General features: G+C 43.7%; 1 pseudogene; it reads right to left on the bottom strand.

The window, feature by feature from the left end:
* Nucleotides 1-7,376: 7,376 nt before the first annotated feature.
* The window catches only part of LOC111959291 (guanylate-binding protein 1-like), a 9,204-nt pseudogene continuing 4,763 nt past the window's right edge, over nt 7,377-11,817 (bottom strand).

The raw sequence follows: 11,817 nt of genomic DNA, 5'->3' as shown, positions 1-11,817 counted from the left end.
GTGTGCGTGTGCGTGTGTGTGTGTGTGTGGACGCTGTAAGAATCTGACCTGTATCTTTATGAAGGACTCGCATGCCCCATTTATTAACACTGACACCATGAGCCCAAGAGACACAGAGACACACACACTCACACACACATTTTTTCCCACTCATGACATGGCACCATCTTTATGAATGAATAGACCCAAGAGACACAGAGACACACACACTCACACACACATTTTTTCCCACTCATGACATGGCACCATCTTTATGAATGAATAGAAAAGTTTCTAGCTACGGTATAAAAAAATTGATAACTAACTGATGATCCACTTCCTTGCGAAGTGACTTGGTACATAAGCTCTGTTTCATGGCCACTATGATTAACCTTGTTTCTTGGTGCCAATAGCCAAAACATTTAAGTAAAAATAAGGAAAATGTCTTCCCGCTCTAATGAATGACTATGGTGGTGGAACTCAGAGATATTTGGGCAGGTTTACCTCCAATAGATGGAGGAAATGACTGCCTTCTCCCATGACGTCTCTGTAATCACCCGCTAATTATGTCATTTCCTGGAGCAGCTGTGCAGGTCTGAGCATCACCTGGATTCTCTGAGTGAGATCATCCATGCACACACACACACACACACACACACAGAGGAATGCATAGTTTTCAAATCAGAGCTCATTCACCCAGAGACACACAGGGAATCAGGCTCTGTAACACACATAATCATCCCTAAACTGCAACATCTACCAACCACTCGCTACTTCACCTGCCTTACACTGGGGACATGCCAACGTTACTGTTTCATATTCTAGAGCATTCTCAAAGGATAAAAGATATCTGAGTCCATTTTTCACATCTGCATAGTTGCTGCCAGCAGGCTGTGCTGATGTACTGAGAAGCTCCACCTGTTCATTTATAGATCAATGTCATATGATCTGACAGAGACACTCAGTCTGGAGATAGAGTTTGTATTTTTAGACAAGGTCCCGTGTCTTTGTCCCTGTCCTTTGATCGATTTGCCAGCGTCCAGCCAGCAGTGTAATTTGTTGTTGGTGTTGGCAGTGTAATGTTTTGTTGGTGTTGGCAGTGGGTGCTGTATTTATGACTTGTTGTCATCTTATCCCATCTTATCCCATCTTATCCCATCTTATCCCATACAATCCCATCCTATCCCATCCTACCCAATCCTATCCCATACAATCCCATCCTATACCATACAATCCAATCCTATCCCATACAATCCAATCCTATCATAATCCGCATATCTATCCAGTGCCTATCACAATCTATCCTCTATCCATCCTATTCGCATGCTATCCAATTCATATCCATCAATCCCATCCTAATCCATCTCTATCCATACATCAATCCTATGCCATGCCTATCCAATCTATTCCCATACAATACATAGCTATACATTCTAATCAAGTAGCTATCATCACTATTTTCCATCCTATCATCCTGCTCCAATCTATCCCATCCTATCCCATCCTATTCCATGCTTCAATCTATTCCATACAATCCCATCACTACCTTAAATTTCCAACGTCTATCCATCTATCCATCTATTCCATGCATAATCCAATACTATTTCTCAGTACAATCGCATCCTTCCATCCTATTCATCCTACTCGGCATCTATCCATCTAGTTCATGCTATCCTAATCCTATTCCATACATCCCATGCTATCATCGTATCACGGAGTCGCTAATCCATCTCTAGATCACATCCTATGTCCACTACTATCATCCTACTCCATCCTATTGCATGCTATCAAGTCTATTCCAATACAATCTCATCCTATACATCTAGTCCATAATTATCCATCCTATCCCATCCTATTCATGCATCAATCCTAATACATACATCCGATCCATTATCGGGTAACATTCTAATCAATCCTATCCATCACAATCGATTCTATCCCATCCTATCCCATCCTATTCCATGCTATCCTATCGCATCCAATCCTATCCCATTCTATCCCATCCTATCCTATCCCATCCTATCCCATTCTATCCAATCCCATCCTAGCCAATCCTATCCCAACCTATCATATTCCATCCATTCTATCCCATCCCATCCTAACCTATTCTATCCCATCCCATCATGTCCTATCCCATTGTATCCCATCCTATCCCATCCCATCCTATCCCATCCAGTCCTATCCTATCCCATCCAGTCCTATCCCATCCTATCATATCCTATCCCATCCCATCATATCCCATCCTATCCTATACTATCCAATCATATCCTATCCTATCCCATCCCATCATATCCCATCCTATCCTATACTATCCAATCATATCCTATCACATCCTATCCCATCCTATCCTGTACTATACCATCCCATCCTATCATAACCTATCATATCCCATCCTATCATATCCCATTCCATCCTATCCCATTCCATCCTATCCTATCCTATCCCATCCCATTTTATCCCATCCTATCCTATCCTATCGCATCCTATCCCATCCTATCCAATCCTGTCCCAACTAGATCCATCCCATCCCATCCTATTCCATCCTATCCCATCCTATCCCATACTATCCCATCCTTTCCCATCCCATCCTATCCTATCCTATCCTATCCCATCCTATCAAATCCCATCCTATCCTATCCTTTCCAATCCCACCACACCATATCCCATCCTATCCTATACTATCCAATCATATCATATTCTTTCCCATCCTGTCCCATCCTATTCCATCCTATTCCATCCTATTCCATCCTATCCCATCATATCCCATCCTACCCCATCCTATCATATCATATCCTATCCCATCCTATCCTATCCTATCCCATCCTTTCCCACCTATCCCCATCCTATTCCATCCTATCCCATCATATCCCATCCTATCCCATCCTATCCTATCCTATTCCATCCCATGCCATCACAACCCATTCTATCCCATTCTATCCTATAATATCCTATCCTATCCCATCCTATCCCAACTTATTCCATTTCATCCTATCCTGTCCTATCTCATCATATCCCAGCCTATCCCATCCTATCTTATCCCATCCTATCCCATTCTCTCCTATCCCATCCCACCCCACCCCTATTCCATCCCATTATATTCTATCCCTTCCTATGCTATCCCAACTTACCCCATCCTATCCCATCCTATCCCACCCCATCCTATCCCATTCTATCCAAGCCTATCCCTTCCCATCCTTTCCCACCCTATCCCCTCCTATTCCATCCTATCCTATCCCACCCTATCCCATCCTGTGTTATCCCATCAAATTCCATCCTATCCCATCCTATCCAAACCTATCCTATCCCATCCTATCCCATCCCATACCATCCCATTCTATGCAATCCCATTATATCCCATCCTATTCCTAGTCTTTTCCATCCTTTCCATCCTCCAATTTCTATCCCATCCCATCTTAACCTATCTATGCCTATCCTAGTTCCTATCCTATCCATCCTAATCCTGTCTATCCCACTTCATCCTCCATTCATCGATGCCATCTATCCCATCTATCAGTTCTATCCCGTCTAATTTCGATCCATCCTATCTCCATCCCATTCTTCATCCTGATCCTAACTCCCATCCGTTCTATTTTCTATATGTATCCATCTAGTACTTTATCCCAATCTATCCCATGCCCATCCTATCCATCCCATCTGCTAGATCCCATTCATTCTTTCCATGCCTATCCTTAGTCTATCTCGTTCTAATATATCTGTTTCCATCCTATACTTCCATCTCTTCCTCTCGCTATCGCTTTGTCATCCATTCTGAGTATCCATCCATTTCTACCATCCTATTCCTAGTCCTATCCATTCCCATCTTATCCATCCATCCTATCCCATCCTATCCTATCCTATCTATCTCATCCGCATCTTATCCCAACCGCATCTGATCATCCTATTCCATCTATCTCATCCTATCCCAATGCCTCTATCCCATACTATCCATCGGCTATTCGCATCTCTATCCATCCACTCCATCCTATCGATCCCATCTTATCCCATCTGCATCTATCCATACTATCATCCTATCCATCCTATCCCATCCTATCCATCCTATCATCTGCTTATGCGCATACCATCTCTATCCATACTAATCCATCATCAGTCCCATACTACCTTCCATCCTTATCCTTACTCATCCCATCCATTGTATCCTATCATCATTTCAGGTTCTTTCCGCAGCTATCCAATCCTTCCCATCTATATCTATCCCATAGCCTAATTGCCATTCTTTCCCAATCCTATCTATCCTATCCCATTCTATCTATTTCATCCTATCCTATCCTTCCGAGTTATCCCATCCTATCCGCATCCTATCCTATCCTATCCCATCTAACTTTGCATTGGATCCTATTCCCATCTAGTAGCTTCTATCTTTCCCATCCTATCTCCATCTATCTATCCTATCCAGCCTATTATCCATCCTATTCCCCATCCTATCCTCCTATGCTCTCACTATTCCCATTCTATCAGTCTCCTCCCATGCATCTATCCTACTCCTGATCCTTCTATCCCATCTCTATCACATCCTAATCTCATGCTATCTATCGCATCTACTCCTATCCCATCCTATCCTATCCCATCCTATCCCATGCTATCCCATCCTATTCCATTCTATCCCTGGGACATCCATCAGTAAGAGATGGACTGTGTGGAAGCTGACAACACATTACACATCGTTAGACATTTTCGTACATCACAAGTGGTCGGAAGTCATTTTTTCCAAAGTTAATAATGTTCCTTTCCTTGTTGTTCTAAAGGTCCTTCATATGTCGTCTTTTACACATACACTGTTAGTACCACTAGTCGGCTGTGGTGTGACATTCATATTAGTGAATATGTGTGAAAGTTGTATTTTATATACTGTTGCTTCTCAGAGGAGGTCTGTAAGGTGGCGGAGAGGTTCGGGGGAGGTTTTTGTGACCCCAAGCCTGCACAACGATAATTCTACTCTGTGCACTTGAACAGAGTACTTAACCTTGCCTGCATCTYTTTTTAATACTATCAACTTGATATCTGTAAATAGACACTATCTATTTCCAGATTCGGGGAGCCTTTGGTAAAAAGATAATATCCTAATTATTCCCAGTCTTTTGGGAGAGATAACCATCCTGTACTTAAACACTGCCTGTGGCTGAGATTGACTCCGCTCATGATCAAAGACAGACCATGATTAAACACATTTAAAGACACATAATAAACATTATTATACATGTGACTAAWGGTTTAAGGCCTTGCTCACTGTGGGTGTAGTGGGAAGGGTTCACAGGGTTGGTATAATTGTATAATTACATAAGAAAATAAGAGAATGTTGCGCTGAACTGCAGTTAGGCAACTATTCTGATCTTCAACTGTTTCAAACTCTACTACAATCCCAATATGTGAGATCACACAGTGCTTGTTTGATTTCCAGTTGAAGGTTCACATACCCAGGCACTAACTGTCSCTGACAGGATACAGGTAAATGGTAACTGGTTCTGTAACAGGGTGTATTCATTAGTGCACACCATAGCAAGCAGTTGAAAAATGTTTTGCAATGGGAAACGAGTGTATCTTATTGGATAAGTTCAGGTTAGTCCCTCCCCGTTTSGGCCGTTTSCTTCCGTTTAGTTCCTAGTGGATAAACCCCAGCTGTGACAACAGCAGAATGGCACTCTGTTCTGACGACATCCACTGTATTCCAAAATGTGCCTGTTTTTTTTTCAGAACAGAATAAAACAATTATTGATGAACAATTAGGGTCTTATGTATCTTCTTTGTTTCCTTCTTTGTTTCCTTCTTTCCTTCTTTCAGTTGGAGGATGGTCAGGGTCCTATTTTGATGACCACTGTGGCCATGCCTGTGTTCAGCACCAAGAATGAGACGGTGAGTACACACACACGCACACATACGCACACACACACAGACACACACACGCACACATACGCACACACACACAGACACACACATACACACGCACGCACACACACACAGACACAAGCACACACACACACACACATGCATATACCACACACACACAGACACACACACACACATGCATATACCACACACGCTTGACCAACAACTTTTCTTGATGTTATCCAAACATTGTGTTGATCCTTTCTGTTTGTTGTGTGCATGTTTGCAGAGGAATAGAGGCATCCTGCTAGGTGTGGTTGGTACTGATGTCCCTGTCTCTGAGCTCCTCAAAACCATCCCAAAATATAAGGTACTGACCCTGCCCCAACTTCAGTCTTCACTCGACACCATAGACTAGCATGGTAAGCACAACTAGCACTCGTTGATACTAGATGATCAGAATGACTAACACATAGCACTGTTGATAACTCCAGATGATCAGAATGAGCTAACACATAGCACTGTTGATACTAGATGATCAGAATGAGGCTAACACACTAGCACCTCGTTGATACTTTCACTAGATGCTCAGAATGAGCTAACACATAGCACTGTTGATACTAGATGATCAGAATGCGCAGCTCAACACCATAGCACTGTTGATACTTCACTAGATGGATCAGAATGAGCTAACACATAGCACTGTTGATACTAGATGATCAGAATGAGCTTAACACATGAGCACTGTTGATATTAGATGACAGAATGAGCTAACACATACACTGTTGATACTATAGATGATCAGAATGAGCTAACACATAGCACTGTTGATACTATCGATGATCAGAATGAGCTACACATAGCACTGTGATTACTTTCACTAGATGATAGAATGAGCTAACACATAGCACTGTTGATACTCTAGATGATCAGAATGAGCTAACACATAGCACTGTTATACTAGATGATCAGAATGAGCTAACACATAGCACTGTTGATACTTTCACACTAGATGATCAGAATGAGCTACACATAGCACTGTTGATACTAGATGATCAGAATGAGCTACACATAGCACTGTTGATATTAGATGATCAGAATGAGCTTAACACATAGCACTGTTGATACTAGATGATCAGAATGAGCTAACAATATCACTGTTGATACTAGATGATCAGAATGACGTAACATCACACTGTTGATACTAGATGATCAGAATGAGCTAAGCACATAGCACATGTTGCTACTTTTGCACTTAGATGCTCAGAATTAGTTAACAGATTGCACTGTTGAGACTTTCAGTGGATGGAACTGTGACAGAGCACTCAAGACCAGAAAGCAGAAGCGTTGTAGTCAGAGATATTGTTCAACGTTTTTAGAGAGACTGTTTGAACCTCCTGCCTCATACCTTATAATAGCATGTAATTGTAGCGTCTGTAGACGACTGGCTGTTTTATCTGGACTTCCGCTGGAGGATGGAGGAGTTGATTATTATTCTATAGGAGGGATGAGAGATTTAGATGTGGGATGTGTTTTGACATTTAAAAGCATGTTATTTAGTTCAGACCACATTCACCGACAGGGTTGCGTCTGGAATCAGAGAAACACACACATTATCTGCATATTAAAATAAACTTTCTTGACTTGATGATATGAACTTCTTGAGGATCTGAGTTCTATGAGTCTTGGTAGTTCCGAACGGTTCTCGAAGGTTTCTGAGAACGGGTCTGAGTTCTTTACTTGTCAGTTGCGATTCTTAAAGTTTTCTAGTTAAGAAAGGTCTGAAGTTCTGTATTAGGTCTAGCTTGACACGGTCTAGATCTGAAGGTCTCTGAGAGTAGTTCGAATAATGGTCTCGGACGGTTCGAAGTTATCTGATTCTGAAAATAGTTTTGGAGTTTGAATAGGTCTCAGTCTGTATTCTGAAGTCCTGAATCTGGATGAAGGTCTGATCTGTACCAACGCGTCTCCAGTCTGAGTTTCAGTCAATTTTTACTGATGATCTGAGTTAATTCTCGTAAATATGGTTATGCTCTTGAGTCTGAATAACTCTGACAGAAACGTGTCATGAGACTTAAGTCTGCGCTCTGAGTCTGAAGCCTCTAAGTTCTGACTCTGATGGTCGCTGGATCGAGAATTGTGATTTCCTGAGTTCTGATCTAGGTCTGAGCTCAGCCCTCTAGTCTATTTTATCTCAGAAATTAAGTATATTGCGCTTATCTAGAACTATTATTTGTCCCAACCGGTCACGAATTTGACTCATCCAGGGGCTTCACGTGAGAAACATTGTGAATAGTCTACGGATGGCCTTGTTCTTTCATCCTATATAATGGTATGACTATTAATGTCTACAGCCTATGTATTCCGTGTCTGAGGTTACACAGCATGTTTTTTAGACAAATTACGATAGCATTTTCAAAAAAAAAACTGTGTAATAACGGCTTTCAAATGTTAATACATTCATTGAATCATCAGAGATGTTGAATAGTGAAGTCTTACGTATGTCGTCCTTGTCTTCCATCTTCCACTCCAGACAGATCACACTGCTTGTAGTTGCTTCCTACGTTCCCATACTCTCCTCACACTAGACACACACACACACACTATACCATCACACACAGTTCAGTATTTATATTTTTAATAAATTATTTATTAATTAAATATAACCTTTATGGCTCTTCTGCAACATCGAGTCGCCCACCCGATTCCAATCAAGGAAAGAATGACTAATATGATTCGTTAAGTCCGCCAGGAATGACTAACAAAGAAAAAAACAGCCATCATCGCGGGAGTTCCATAAATGGACGCATCTGGACGACCGGAGGTGGAATAAACAGTGTTACCTCACCATTTACCTCTCTCTTCTTCTTCCTCTCCTGCTCTCGCTGTCTACTCCTCTGTCCTCTCTCTCTCACGTGTCTAAAGAACGACCAAGTTAGCGTTAAAACTTGGTTGCACCAGTAAAATATCAGTATCGATCTTAACATCGATATTATCATAGGTAGCAGGCTCAGGAGAGTGAGTGGCCTCAACGAACCCGTATGATCGAAATAGATTCCGCAAACAAGAACATTGTGGCATCACCCGAATTTCATTAATGTTGACCCATATAATCTGAATTTAAAGGTTCCGAGCAAATCACTCCCTGATCCTCTCCTCTCCCTCTCCAATACTTATTCAACATTTCTCCTCTACATCACCAGTACTCCTCATTCATTCCTTCCCTCACCTCATATACCTCAATTTCTCATCTCTCTACCTTTTCCTCATAATAAACATGATGAAACCTCCTTTCAACCTCTTCTCCTCACCTCTCCTCAACATCCACCTCTCAAATCAGAAAACCATACTCTCCTCCTGTTTTTTTTTCTATATCACCCGTCTCTTACCCTCTCCCTCTTTCACTCTCCTCCTCTCACTATCCAACCTCTCCACCACTCCTCTCTCCTCTACTCTCCTCTTCCGCACCTCTAGCGCCTTAAGCGATCTTTAGACACGCCGATCCCAAATACTCGCGACTAAAGGCCGTTTCTATCCTAGCTGACCTTTACTCCCTCTCACATCCTATGTACTGTTAGCTGTTTTTTTTGCCCTCCTCCTAACCCCTGTCCACTCCTCTGCTCCCACCTACCTCTCGCTCCTCGTTCCTCACCTCGCCCCCTCTCTTCCTTACCATCTCCCTTCACTCTCCTCCTCTCTCCGCCTCTGATACTCCCACTCCTCTTTCCCTCTTCACTCTCCTCCAGCCCTTCTTCCTTCTCTCCTCCGGCTAACCCTCTCTTCCACCCTTCCTCCTCCTCTCTTCGTTCTCCTCTCCTTTCCTTCCTTCTTCCTCTTCCCTCTCTTTCCCTTACTCCTCCCTCTTCCTTCACCCTCTCTCCTCTCCTTCCTCTCCTCTCCTCCTCACCCACTTCATCTCTCTCTACCTCGTCCTCACCTCGCTTTCCTCTCCTCCTAAACTCTCTCCATCCTCTCCTCTCCTCCCCTCTCTACTCACCTCTCCTCCTCCTTCTCTTCCTTCTCATCCTCAACTCGCTGCCTTCCTCTGCACCTTTCCTCCACCTCTAATTCATCTCCTTCTCTGCAATCCTCTCCTCACCTCTCCTCCCTTTCATCTCTCACTCTCTTACCTCTCTTTCCTCACCTCTCCTCCTGACCTCTCTCCTCACCTCTCCTCCTTCACGCCCTCCTCTCCTTTTCCTCTCCACCTACCTGCTTCTTCCTCACCTCTCCTCTCTCCTGCCCTCTTCTCTCCTCACCCTCTCCTCCTCCCTTTCTCCACTCCTCTCTGCACCCTTCCTCCCTTTCTTCACTCCGCTCCTTCACCTCTCTTCTCCTCTCCTCCTTTCGCTCCTCTTCCTCACCTTCCTCCTCGACCTCCCGCTGTGTTACAGTGGAGCCTGTTTGATATAAGCCATTATAAATACAGACAGCAGTTCACCTCGTGTCAGTAAGAGGCCTCTGCCAGAACAAATTCTTTAGCCACTCTCTATAACACACTGTGCATTGTGTCGGTCTGTGTGTGTGTATGTGCATGTGGATCACCCTGCTCCATCATCTGTAGTGAAAGACAGCTCCTACCGCCATAGCTCTGAAACACTGTCATTTGACAGTCTCTAATTAGAACATCTATAACTACTCTCCCTGTCTGTCTGTCCTTCGCTTCCACACCCTCTCCTGTCCCTCCCCTCTCCTTTCTCCTCTTCATCTCCAATATCTCCTCCCTTCCTCTTACCTTGTATACATCCTCCTCCCCTATCCTCCTCTCTACCTCCTGCCCTGTCAACTCTTCCTTACCCAATCCCCTTCTCCTCTCTCCCCATCTCCTCTCTCTCTCTCTCGCTCTCTCTCTACTACACATTATTCCTCATCTCTCTCCCCCTCTCTCATTATCTCTTTTCCCATGTCTCTCGTCCCCCTAATCTCTCACACCTTCCGCTCTCTTCACCCGGTGTATCCCCCTCTCCTCCTTCCTCTCTCTATCACCCATTCTCCCCCCCCTCTCTTTCTTTCCTTTTCCTTACTATCTCATCATCCATCTCCCCCTCTCTCTCACTTCCTCTCTCTCATCCAATCTCCCCCTCTCTCTCTCCGTCCTCTCTCTTCACCGCTCCCCCTCTTCTCTCGCCGTCCTCTCCTTCACCCAATCTTCCCTCACTGCTCTTCACCCAGCTCCCTCTCTCTCGCTCCTTCCTTTTTTCACCTTTGTTCTTTAAAGATTATTTAATCACCAGTTATTCACTAGTAGCATGTATTCATCAGTGCCCTTCTGTTCCTGAAGAACACCGTCTGCCATCTACAGCCCCCCCCCCCCCCCCCTCCCTCCACACACACAGCTGAAAGGTGTGTTTAGAGCAGTGATTGTTATTCAGGTTCTGCTCCTCCTCTGGTCTAGTTGGTATTAGAGTAATTGATACTCAACCATGGTCTAGGTCAGGGTGGGTCAAATTGACCCGTTGTTAGTTAGGGCGAACGCGTAACATGGTGCCCAAGCCTGCAACAGATTGCATAAATACGCACACACACACCACACCAACACACACACACCCACACACACACACACACACACCATCACAGCCACACACACACACACACACACCAACACACACACCACCACACACACACACATCTACACACACACACACACACACACACACACACACACCAAGCACACACACAATTATACATACAGTGGAGAGAAACTAACAGTTTGAACATATGGCCAAAAATCCATGCGTACACACATGCACACACAGAAAACTGAAATATGAATATGAAAATGATGAAAGCGTAATCAAACTCTTTGTTTGGAGCCTAGATCATCGCACCACAGGACTCATTTACATTTCTACAAAAACAAAGGTGATGTCGCTTCCAATGAGTATGTGAAGGTTGTTGTGTGTGTGGTGTGTTGGGTGTGTGTGGATGTGTGTGTGTGTGTGATGTGGGTGTGTGCTGGTGTGTGTGTGTGTGTATGTGTGTGTGTGGGTTGTGGGC

Source organism: Salvelinus sp. IW2-2015, linkage group LG36 (assembly GCF_002910315.2).
Source record: "Salvelinus sp. IW2-2015 linkage group LG36, ASM291031v2, whole genome shotgun sequence".
NCBI classification, from domain to species: Eukaryota; Metazoa; Chordata; class Actinopteri; order Salmoniformes; family Salmonidae; genus Salvelinus; species Salvelinus sp. IW2-2015.
This window is presented reverse-complemented; position numbering and strand designations above follow the sequence as displayed.